This window comes from Gasterosteus aculeatus, chromosome 1 (genome assembly GCF_964276395.1).
Source record: "Gasterosteus aculeatus chromosome 1, fGasAcu3.hap1.1, whole genome shotgun sequence".
In the NCBI taxonomy this organism is placed as follows: Eukaryota; Metazoa; Chordata; class Actinopteri; order Perciformes; family Gasterosteidae; genus Gasterosteus; species Gasterosteus aculeatus.
In genome coordinates this window covers 12,643,226-12,656,096 of record NC_135688.1, presented here as the reverse complement: position 1 = coordinate 12,656,096, position 12,871 = coordinate 12,643,226, and the positions used below count along the sequence as shown (strand labels likewise).

Here is a 12,871-nt window from a genome sequence, read left to right as displayed (position 1 = left end):
TTTAAATGCAGCAGACAACGTGTTACAAAAAGAAATGGCTAATTCTTACTTAAAAAAATTATTGATGAACTAATCCAAGACGTTTGAACAACTAACTGGGTGCACATGGTCAAGTAAGTGGTACTTAACGTTAGCTAATGGGCTAATTGTTGCTGGTGGGATTAAATATAGCACATCAAGTTGTAGACATCTGTGAGAACTTTAAATGCAGTAGTAAATTATGGTTGTAGCTAGTTGTCATCTACGGCCCACTACGATTACAGAGAGGTGTCGTTTGTGTTTTGACAACGTTTTATCTCATAATTTCGATTTTCTATCCCCTTTCTTTAGTGCGGAAATGGGCTTCTATAGTTCTGTGAATGCATGACTCCAGCCAATACAAAGACGGGGTTTGTAACCAATTAGATGTAGAGATACCATGGTGACTGGCTCCGCCCCCTAACTTTCAAAAAGAACAGCGAGCGCGCAGAAAACCCCTTCGAGCGCGAGCAGAGACTAGCCTCGCGAGCGAGCAAATATCTCGCGCGAGACAGACTTTTGCTCCCGCGAGACAAACTTTTGCTCGCGCGAGACAGACTTTTGCTCGCGCGAGACAGACTTATGCTCACGCGAGACGGACTTTTGCTCACGCGAGACGGACCTTTGCTCGCGCGAGACGGACCTTTACTTGCACGAGACGGAGATTTGCTCCCAGACACCCCCGTGACCAATCACAACGCTGGATTTCATCTACCCGTATTATAATAATTAATAAGATGCATGTCTTAAATTCCACGGTTACAGTTTTGAGGTATAATTGACAGTATTCTTCACTGTGCATCGCCTGTGAGATGATGAGAATGCTGAAGAACCAGGACTGACTAGATATCACCAGATTGTGGCATACAGAATTAAACCCAGGGACAGGTACGAAAAAAAAGCCGACATACACGGAGAGGAATTGTTCTAACATAACAACAATATAAAACAGCAAAAATGTGCTTCTTAATAGAAACATCCATGCATACATACACTTAAATACACACATACATACGTAAGAAAATGATGTGTTCATTTTAAGAAGCATGTCCAGAACAAATGCATGCGTGGGTTACTGAGCCAGACTACGAAATAAAGACTCTGATGTTTGGAAATATTTCTGAGTTGGAAAAAGGCAACTTTGGTGATGCTGGTGATATGATCCTTAAAAAACAGAGTTCACCATCCATGGTTACTAATAGGTTTCTAATCTATTTTTAGTGATCTCAAAATAGCTGTTACAGGAAGAATGTAAAATAACCTAATAGTGTTTTACTCCAGAACCTTTAGCCATATCACTTTGAAGGTGTTTGATTGTATTTATACTATTATACCGTATGTTCTGCTTCACTGCAGAACATCTAGTGATATCACTTTATTGAAGGTCGTAATGATATGGGAAACCTCTGTAAAATATCAGTTTTTTTACCCGCAGATCCTTTAGTGGTATCCCTTTATTGAAGGTGTTTGATTGTAATAATTCAAGAAAAATCTGTAAAATAATAGTGTTTCACTGGAAAAGTTTTTGTAATATCACTTTTTTGAAGGTGTTTCATCATAAAAAAACAGGAAGAATCTGTAAAACGACAGTGTTTTACTACAGAACCTTTAGAGAAATCATGTTATTGACGGTGTTTCATAATAATAAAACAGAAAAAAATGGTAAAATAACAGTGTTCCTGCAGAACTTTTTGCGATATCCCTCTATTGAAGGTGTTTTTTTCATAATAAAACAGCAAAAATCTGTAATATAACAATGTTTTGCTGCAGCAGAATTTTTTGCAATATCCCTTTATTGAAGGTGTCTGATCATAATAATACAGGAATAATCTGTAAAATAACAGTATTTATCTATATAACCTTAAATGAAAATTACCGTAAATATATGGTTTTCGCATTTTATTTGAATTAAGATATTTTACCTTAATGTTATGGTTTTTGTTTGGCAGCCACTACTGCCAGTCATTTGACCTTCTTTCTACCTTGTTTTTACATTATACTTATATAGTATGTTCTTTACTTAACTTTACTTAAACAACACTAATGAACAATCCTAAAATCCCGATTGTTGAAAAAGTTTCACGAATGCTAAACAAAAAGATTTTTTGAGCAGTTGAGTGGATCTATATCAAAGCACCTTGTGAGTGTGACAAACATCTTTGGGACCCCCAATCAGTCTGGTCTCTTCTCCTAGATTGCAGGCAGCTGAGTGACCACTAGATGTCACTGTTTGAATAGCTTATGTGCCGTCCTGTCAGGCATGCAAGTCACACAATTCTTGAATGTGGAAAGGCTCTGGCAGCATGAGGGGGGGGGGGGGGGGGGGGGGGGGTGCTTGGCAAGGTGTACGAACCCATCCTACTTCTGTAACTGCTGTGTGCAATTCTCTCTAGATGTTGTAGAAATTTGATTCCGCGCTCCTTCATCCTCCTTCCCTTCTACCAGGCTGCTCCCCTGCCTGCCCTCATTGTGTTAGCCATCACACTTCTTCTGCCTTCAACACCCATGTTTTTAATCCAGAGGGTACAGCCCACCATCCAGAATGTGTGTGACTTGTTCATTAGGACTGTGCAGAGGTTTTGCGTTTGAGCCTGCACTTTACACAGCAGGTGCTCAGGCGATGCACTGTTCACAGAGATAACGATATGCCCTGACGGGAGCAATTTTGGGGTTGAGGGTCTCGCCCCAAGGATACATTATGCGGAGCCTTTGATCGAAACGTCCAACCTTCTGATTGAAGGACCACTGCTCTCCCGCCCAGGGAAATTAGTCACAGCGGTACCTGGTAGTCTGTTCCTTTCTGAATGTCAAGCAACATCACATGTACCCACTCACTAAGTAAATGCATTATCACAACCCCCTTTTTTTCATTATTATTGGACCTTTTTGACAAAACTGGAAATCTGACAGGGCTGGAGCTGGTAAAGGCTTTTACATTTATTATGACTCATTGCACTACATCAAAAATTAACAAACCTTTTTCTGGCACATTTCTTTTGTGAATGTGAATGCAGAGGCTGTGTAGGGTAAGGAGTGGCAGTAGAGGGCATAAAAGATGGCAAAAGCGGGTCCTTGCTTTTACACATATTTAGCATGTGCAACTCTGAAAGTAGCTTGTTTTAGGGTAAACTGGACTTGCAGTAACACTGCGCCCTTGTATTTTGTCCTATTTTTATATATTGCTAAGCTTCAGGTGTGTAAAAGAAAAGCTAATGAGCCTTTTATGCATGAAAATAAAATATAAAAAACTGGTACCTTGAAGGGAGAGTTAAACAGAAGGGCCAACAGTTAACTTATTCAAAACAGCTTGTGGTGTTCATGTTAAAACTAGTCTAATTGCTCTAAGTGTTTATTTGATTTAGTTAAGTAATCCTATACCCTCGCGGTGGAGATTAGCAGCTACGTGCTTAACAACCCATTGATCTGCATCCTTTTGGAAATTTGAACAATAAACGATGATGTCTACAGGCTGCTGACTGTGCGTGTGGGAGAGAAGATGCCTGGGCGGCTGAACCTCAATGCGAAGGAAGGTTGAATAAGTCGTGTAAAGAGATGACTAATTCTGTGTGGGAGGTCAGCCTGTCCCTGATCATCCAGCCAAGCCACCTAAGCACAGGGCTGTGACAAAGGCACCTTCTCTCTCAACCCACTCTGTCCTGCCGTGGATTGTCTGCACTCTCCTGTCTTACTGCCATCTTCTGTCTCCCAGTAATTGATGTAGTCGCTTTGCACTCAGTCTAGTGGAAAGGGGTCGCTGAGTTTCCTTTGTTGCTTTGCTTGAATGCTTTTGTGTCTTCTAATTCATTTGTGTGGTCTTAAACTTTAAACACCGTACAGACATTGTTTTACATCTTTAAAATACTTGAGAACAAGAAACTATTCAACGTTTAACATATTTAACTTTGTATCATAAGGGCGAGCAGCCCCTGACTCATTGTTATAAAGCTGTAGTAACTATGCAGCTGTGGGATGTATGTTTGGAAGATCAGGACTCTGACAGGACAAAAGACATACTAGACCTGTTCTGACTATTGGATTGTGGATCTTTAATGGTCATTGTTATTTGGAAATAGTTATACCTTGGTTGTATGTTACTTCGCTTAGTTATATATTTTTTCTTTCACTTTTCACATCAGCAATTACCATATGATTGTGTTAGAAATTCTACCTCAAGTTGAATGTTATAATCAGCAACGGTGCCAACTTTATGTTTTCAGTCTTGGTCTCTGAACAGCCAGCTTATGTGCTGCTGGAAAGGACTTCAGTACGATCTTACAGTGCAGAGAAAATGGACCCTCATCTACAGGAAGGAGCCTCTACCAGAAGATGGCAGCTACAGCCTCAGGACGAGGTTTGATACGTTTGTGATGATCAATTTAAATCAGTTCTTAAACCAGCACGTGCACATTGGGTCCTGAAGTTTGAATCGTTATTACTGAAAAAGACACAAACTCATATATTATTGATTAATCTATTTATTAATCAGAAATAAGACATGACATGGCTTGTACTTAAACTTGCATATTTGTGAATGGGGAAATCACAAACCAAAAGCTTTCCTTAGAAATTTGACAAAAAAGACACTTAGGACGAGGAGTGAATATCAGAATTAACGGCAGTTTCAGGAAATTCCCGTTGCTCTTTTGCTGGGAGGAGGGGATTGGTTTTCATTAGGATTATACATGTAGTCTTTCCCTGATGGCTGCCCTGCTCTAACTTCAAAACCCAAAACCTTCACCTATCTGTCAAGGAGTCTTCCTCCTTCCAGAATTTGGTCCTGTAATATTCCTTCTCAAATGTACAGCACATATGTAAAGCTTTTTTAAAAATGTATTCAAACATATTGTCCTTAGCATAACATCTCTTACATGTAATTATTGATACCTATGTGCTGAAATCATAGTCAGGCTCGTAGAGTTCAGTTATTCCTGTGCATGTATATATACATATGTACATGTGTATAGATATGCATATATGTGTGGATATGTGTCAGCCCTGCAATTGACGGCCCCGTCTCTCGCCCGATCTTGGCTGGGATGGATTCCAGCTCCCCCCGCGACCCTGTGGGAAGGATAAATGACTTTGAGATATATCTTACTTTCTAGATTAAAGTTCTTTAATGATATCATAATAATACTAGTTTATATAGCACGCGCTTTCACACCACTGAGGTTCAGATGTGTGTTTTGCCCCCTAGCGACCATGGCTGTAGACTGTTACCAGTGGTGCTGTTGCTACAGTAACAATCTAATGCCACGGTCACCATGGAGACAGCGGGAGGAATATGATTGGCTGCAGTAACCACTGACGTCCTCGGTGCTTTGATGATGTTGGTGATGCAGCCTTCAGTAGTGCTGCGCACCGAAAGTTCACGCAGTACAGCAACATCTTCTCACTCCTGTTAGCTTTTAGGGTCTCAAAGGTGAATTTGAGAACATACAGCAGAGGCTTGCCAGACTTCAGTAGCCATGACTGTAGACTGTTACTGTACTTCGGGACAGTTTTAGCAGTAAGCAGTCTAGAGCCAAGGTATTGATGCACTGACTGATAGAACAGACAAGCAGCATAGAATTAGATCAGACTGACAAAGCATACAAGGTAGTAGAGACCTGCAGAGGGAAAAGTGGGGTGTGCAGACGGGGGGACGACACCATGAAGCTACTCTCAAAATTGCAATTCATACAGAAATAAAGGTGTCAGGTACAAAAGAAAATTAGCTCTGTAAATGCTCTTTATAATCACCTGGCATATCCCTCACCCAAATTACCATCAAACAAATCAGATTATACACCATGACACAGAGCTCACAGTGGTTTGAATCGTTGTCTTTCCTGCCAGAGGCCAGAGGCTACGTGTGACCAGACTGATGGTTACATAGCCCACTTGTTTTGTTTGTAGAATTGATTTCCATGCCGATTATCTATGAGTCAGCCACCGGATATGGACGGACGGGAGCATAGGGTGCACTTATGCAAACTCAACTGAGTAACTCTAGGTTTGACGTCAGTAGACCACTGTTTGAAGTGTTGACTGTGGGGATTTGTGTGTTTTCACATCAACAGATTTTCTAGATGGGGGAGGAAGAGAGATACATTAGCAGTGCGAGTGCAGAAGTTGCTACTCTAGTGTCACCATAGGGTTACCACGGAGTTGGACTTGTTCCTGTGTGACACCGCTCCTTGGCCTCACCTCAGTTAGAACCAGCATCAACAGTTATCAAGGCGTTCCTCCAAAGTATATTTGAAAATAGAATCTTTGTTATCCCTGTTTGTGTAAAGTCGACCGCGTTGCCGCTGTCCGTGGTGCTGAAGACATTCTGCTGCCCGACGAAACAGTGCGTGAGCCGTAAATGTCTCTCGTGAGGCGCCTCTCTATTTTTAAGGAGCAAACAGATGCTTGGTAGTGGCTGAAAAGTTTAAACCTATCCTAGAAGTGAGCTCGTAACTAAATCTCTCAAACATTTGTAAATGTTTTCAATAGTATCCTCTATCAATACAACTTGGATGGGTCACTGACTCTAGACACAAAGTTGAATTCTTAGCTCTTGTGTGTCAGAAACGCACCGGGTTGTTCTTTAAATTCAGCCCCGGGTACCGTGTTCAGCACCATGGACAGCGCTGGTCATTCCAGCTCTTTGAAGGATCTTCCAAGGCGTATTTCTGATCTATTTTCATGCCCCATGTCGTATCCGCCGTGGATATGCCCCGCACAGCAGGACACCGGGGCTAGAGACAGCTGGAGGGATCATTGAACACATTGGCCTTCTGTTCAATGTACCTTCCAGAGGTTACACTGCTGACCCCTTTACCCCCCGTGTAGTGTCCCCTTACTATGGAGACGCATCGCAATGCTGTTTGTAGACGTTCGCGACTCGCGCTGTGTCTTTAAAGCAACGTGATCGGGAGTCGTCTGCATGTGCGCATGAATGACGCAACACTGACTTCATCTCTAGAACGCGTCACGATGTCATTTCAACATGAAAAAAACAACAACAACTTCCGAACCAAGGAGAGGAGATCTGCTCCATCTACAGTAAGGTCTCTCCACCGGGGGAGCATCCATCGTAACACCGGCAGATACCTACGAGTCTGCGTGCTTTACGTTGTGGTTCAGCGTGGAGCTTTACAAGAGCCCTCGGCTGTGTTTGGTATTAATGGGTCCTGGAAGCAGACCGACAGCACACGTCCCACAACGGCTGGCACTCTTTATTAAAAAAATGTTTTAAAAGACATTAACCGTATGTCGTGATTTACTATTGGCTTGCATTGAGTGGATGCGGAATAGTTAATATGCGGTCAGCGCAGCCTACACCCTTCGAGACATTGCATCTTTTTCTACAGTTGTCACTGCCCATGTGCGCCAAAGTGACTCACACTGCAGTAACTTCCAGTTGCCGTGATCTACCGTAAACTCACGACGTGGCACGCAGAGGAAAATACGTTGACGGGAATGAGAAAGAGTTTAGCGGACAACCATTTATCAAGCTCATCCTCGTTGTCATTTATTGTCGCACGTGGATCGAGACATCTGTTGTTATCGAAATGTGCATAAGACAAATATTGGCACAATGAAAAGGAAAACTTACCCCATGGTCTTCTCAACTCCAGCGGAGATTTCTACACTTTACGACTTGAATAAAACTATAAAGAAAGAACAGTTTTATCATTTCCTAGATTGTCACATTAAAATTTACCGGCTGCGAATGTGTTCGTGTATCAAAGAATTGTCCTACCTACCCCCATGGCCAGCACTGCTACTACATTCTTGTAAAAAAATATATGTCGGATTTTGATCTTTTTAAATTTCGCTTCTGGCACCTGCACCTCACTCCTCATGTCATGCAATTCAGCGGGCTGTCCCGGCGATCTGCTCTTATAGACATCCCGTAGTACTAGTATTGGAGGTGGGAGGGGACACTCATTCATTCAGAAGCATCACTTACATGGACGATGTACGTGCACTCTGACGTCACCGGGGAAATTTAGTCAACAGGAGGATGCTCAGGGTTCCGTGAGGGGCGACGAGGGGAGGGGAACAGGAGTAATGAGCATGTACGGGTGATGGGGGACATTGTCTGGCTTTTCATTGGGTACAGTAATGTTACCTCGTAGTCCTGCTTGTATGTGATAAACTCGTTTCTGAGTATTGGAATAATTGTTCCCCAGGAAGTTGTTTCAGAAGGTTACAAGCCAGTGCACTAAAATGAGGCACGAACATGGAATCTCCCTGGAGGGCGCAGGAAAAGTGAACTGAACTATTAGTCACATCGGCCGTGTTGTTGTTTGTCTTGTCAAACAATTTGTCTTCTTGACTAGTTTGTGTATTTTCGCCAAGTTGATGATCAGTGATGATCATGATGTGTAGCATGTGCCTCGTCCTCTAATTGTAGGGCTCAATAATATATTTGTCATTCCTGGGTCCTTTCTAAGAGCACTCCAGTGAATCTGCTATATCTCACTTTTTAAAGAGTAGTACATTTAGTGTTAGACCTGTATTAAGTGGAGATTTGAAGAGTAAGGGTCAAAATAAAAACGGACTGAAAGAAAAAATAGTTCTCTCCTATAATGCAAGTAAACTTTTTAAAGTCGTCTTTCATCGGAAATCTTTCAAACCTCACACACCTCGGTTTCCAACAGACTTTTAAAAAAATGAATTTAGTTTAATTATACCATCACAGTTATTTTCACATCATCATTAAAGCTGATTTTTATGATCAGTGAACTACTCCTGTGCAATTCTGATGTATGTGAGAAGCAGTGCAGAACAAATACTGAATCAAATGTGAAGTGATTTTACCTTTAAGCAGAAAGATGATAAGTTCAACTTCAGCTAACAACGTTTTCTCATAGGAGATGTTTTGGTAATCCATTGCAGAATATAGAGCTCCAGAATATGGAATTGAGTAAACATGATTTTAAGCTTTAGACGAAACACAAAAGTGGACTTTGGGTGGTGATTATTGAGCCTATTTAATTAAGACTTTTCTCAATGACTTATCAGAATCAGAAGACACTCATTGTCACATATATTACACATAGAGAAATTTTACTTGGTGCATTGGTGCAATATAAGAATAAAATATAAGAATTGGCTTGTTAACGTCATCTGTGCTTTTCTCTTTTTAGGACCCAAAATCACTGAAAAACAAGCCGAGGAAGATAATTCATAAACATTCGTCACTATCTGTTTGCATCAACGTGATCTCCAAAACCTGTTCGTAAAAATGTATACGAAATATTTGACATAGAAATTCGTAACAATACATACTAACTGGTGGCGGTTAACCACGCCCCTTGAGTGAACGTCTCTCCGCCATGTTGGATTTTTTGAGGGGGTTAGGGTTAGCATTGTATTCTTACAATTTAACATTGATTGCAATAATGCAATAATAACACGTTTATTTTACATCGTTAGACTTCACAAAGTGTGTTTACAGGGTGCAGGTCCACATTCACTTTGAATAGGGTGACGTCATCAGTTGCCAGTCCGTATTTATTTAGTATGTATCACTACAAATTTGTATCTTCAAGATTTTCGTATACATTTTTACGAACAGATTTTGGAGATTAGGCTGGTTTGCATGGCGTCCCAACAGTCAAACACAAAACCAAACTTTCTGAAGCTTGTTTTGCTCTTATTTTTTCGGAGGATTAAAGCTAAGAGTATGTCGGGTAAAATCCCATCATACAGAAAAAGGAATCGTGATTAAGAAAAGGGTGTAAACGGTATATTATGATATAATGATCAACAATAATGCGTTTTCAACATTTTTAGTATCTTCGCCATTGCAAAATTTTAGTTTTCTTCTTCTTCTCTCGCATCTTTCTCTCCTCCTCATAGGTGGTGTTGCTGGATTTTCTGCTGATGGCTGATTTTTCATGTGTGTGTAGAAGTGAGAGGGCTGCGGTTAACGGAAGCGGGAGGGCGTGACAGCGATGATTCACTTGTTTAATGTCAGCAGGGGGGCGACAAAGAGAAGGTAAATATCTACGGGATAAAGAACTGAGATCCTATGGAGCTCTTAAGCCTGTAGCTCATAGCTTAACATGTTAACGGTATGGCTTGAAAGTGAAAAGTGTCAAGGATTGCATGATGTTACTAATTGTTGTTGCACTGAAATGTAGTGTATTACAAACCTTAGTTTCTACACACATTTATTTCTGTATATAAGTATGCACTCATATTAGAACTACATTGACAAAGAAACTTCTTAATGTGTTAAACAGAACAACAATTGCGGTACGCCTGTAACATGATAGTAAGCACTTTACAGACTTGATTACTTATTTGATGACTGGTGATTGAATATCTCCAATGATTTTAGGATATTAATAATACAGACGCAGGTTTTCTACAAGCTATTCCTTCACTATCTCCCTCCAGACGGTCATTAAATCCTGAGGCCCAAATCTCTCAAAGGTCCAGAAAGTTATCAAGAAAGGAGGCTTGATGATGAGTTCTACAAACTAATGAACCAAACATTAATAAGTCATGTAGAGAATCAAAGGTAACTGCTATCAATGCTCTCACAGGGGCATCATGAATTAGGTATGAAGAAGTAGTACGTCACTGGGAGTAAAAATCTCACGGCAGCGCATGTTGTTATGCTCCTTTCACCCCACCATCCCTCCATTTCATCCCTGAGGCTATGTTTCACACATTTCTCGCTTCAGATTCCCTCTTTTTTCGTGCATCGTACAGTATCAGTCAAGCCCCTCCCCCCCACCCCCCCCCCCCCTTACTGAAAAATGAAAAAAAAACTGCTCTCCATTGCAGCAGCAGCTTTTGTCAGAGAGAAAAAAGGAGAGACAGACACGGTGAGAGCAGCAGCAGAGGGGAGGGACTCTGGGGACGCCACTTTGATGTCCCGGGAACGTCTCTGTACACATCGTCTGATCCCTTGTGTCATTTTCATTCTGCAAGTGTAAATGATTCTCCTCCTCCACTACTTCCATCATTTAAGTCACTTGTCATTCCCCTCACTCCCTCTCTATCTATCCACTTCTGTTAATTTCTCTTTGTGCCGGTCACGTGAGCACCGTTTTGCAGATTGGAAGAAAAGGAGATTGAGACCCCACATAGCTCCAAATTCACCTGCAGAGTGCAGCCCCCCCCCCCCCCCCCCCCCCGCCCCCCTTTCCTGCACGCACCAATAATCAGTATTCTGCTTTGACGCTCTTCGTCCTACTCCTCGCTCCCCCTTCTCTTTCTTATTTCTTACTCTTCCATTCCCAGGCGCTTTCCTTCCTTCCTCATCTCTGTATCTCTGTATTTTCACCACAGCTTCTACATGTACTCAACATTGGCAATGATTCAGTCTAGTTTCCAATCTGCACCCTGTCAGAGCTGAGGGCCTGGAGCCATGTCAGCAGTGGGGCTACAGTGCGTGGTCGAAATAGGGAATCACCGGTTGCTCAGTGCAACAATAAACCAAAGCAACGAGGGTATCCTCATTCCTCTGAATGACATGCATTGTGATGTACGAGGGTCTCATGCATATTTATTTGGGGACTCATGTGGTCACAGCACCCCTTCCACTAACATTGACACGAAGCCCCAATCTTCTAACATCACCACTGCTCATGAATCTTTCATCAAACCCTCCTCCCAACTCTCCTCCACCTCCTTCTCATCTCCCCCCCTGTACGCCCCCCCCCCCCTCCCCCTTTGAGAAAGCCAGTGTAAGTGAGTGAGAATTAATTAAACAGGATCACCCGAAGGCAGTTTGATTCCGTCAGACGTGACTGTCCATTCACCGGTGCAGGTGTGCGGGGAGAAAGGCAGGGCGTCCAAATGTGTCGTCCTAATGACAGCCAGTGCACCATACTGCCGTTCACCCCTTTTCTTCAGATGCGTTGTATAAACTTGAGGCTCCCCTCCCTCGTGTGCATGGATACAGTATGTCCGTCACGTTTTACGGCAGAGGGCTGTTTGATATATGTTTGGTAAAAATTCAGACAGCTATTAGTCACAACTTCACCAAGCAAAGAATTAAAAGCACACTTCAGAAAATAATTATTTAACTTTCGTACCTGGTAATCATTGGAAATCCATATTTTTTCTTTCATGTGATTATTTTTGGTTGTGTCTGGTGTGTTGTTTCATTGGGTGACACATCACCATGGATACCGTAGGTCATAACGATGTGATGGGAAGTGAGAGTAGCGTATCATCGTGGAAATACAGGACTCTTTGATGTGAAACTATTCTCTAGGGGACGGAAAGTACAGGGAATAGGAAAAGGAGGGCCCAGAAATGGGAGAGTGAGAGGATGAGCTCAAAATGAAATCCAGAAACCCTGAATCAATGAAATACTGCCATGATCATTTCCGGGCACCTAGTTTCTCTGAAACTGCTTGTCTTGAAAACCAACACATCTCATTCCTCTTATCTGGCTGCCTCTTCCTAGTGAAACTTTCTCACAGTCCCCTGACTCTTTCTGTTCCTCTTCTGCATGGCTCTCTTTGAGATGTTGCCTTGAATCTGCATATTCAGGAGCCCCCTGCTGGTTATAAACACATACTGCAAGCCAGAGCTGGTGTGAAAGACTGTATTCGTCATTCTGTCTCAAGGGAATACATAAAAAAATCAGACAGCAATAGAATTCTAATCTCTCCAATGGAGGCGCCTTCACATGTCTGTTATTTTTAAATACAGTTTCAGTCACTTGGTACATGGTACAATGACACCTTAGCTATTCCACTCTGGCCTCCTCACCCCAGTCTGCGTCTCCCGATCTGTTCTTCCCAACGCTGTCCACACACACACCGCCCATGACTCATCCAGATGACTCACCCTGCATAACCCTCCTCCTCCCTCATACGCACACACATCTCTGTATTATTTCCCAGAA

The 12,871-nt window shown here is 42.1% G+C and overlaps 1 long non-coding RNA gene across 1 annotated transcript; it reads right to left on the bottom strand.

The window, feature by feature from the left end:
- Positions 1-4,477: 4,477 nt before the first annotated feature.
- On the bottom strand, positions 4,478-7,912 carry LOC120828661 (uncharacterized). The gene is made up of 3 exons (XR_005713561.2): positions 7,755-7,912; positions 7,604-7,658; positions 4,478-5,079 (listed from the first exon to the last, which is right to left on the bottom strand). It is a non-coding gene; the product is annotated as an uncharacterized LOC120828661 (long non-coding RNA).
- Positions 7,913-12,871: the final 4,959 nt, after the last annotated feature.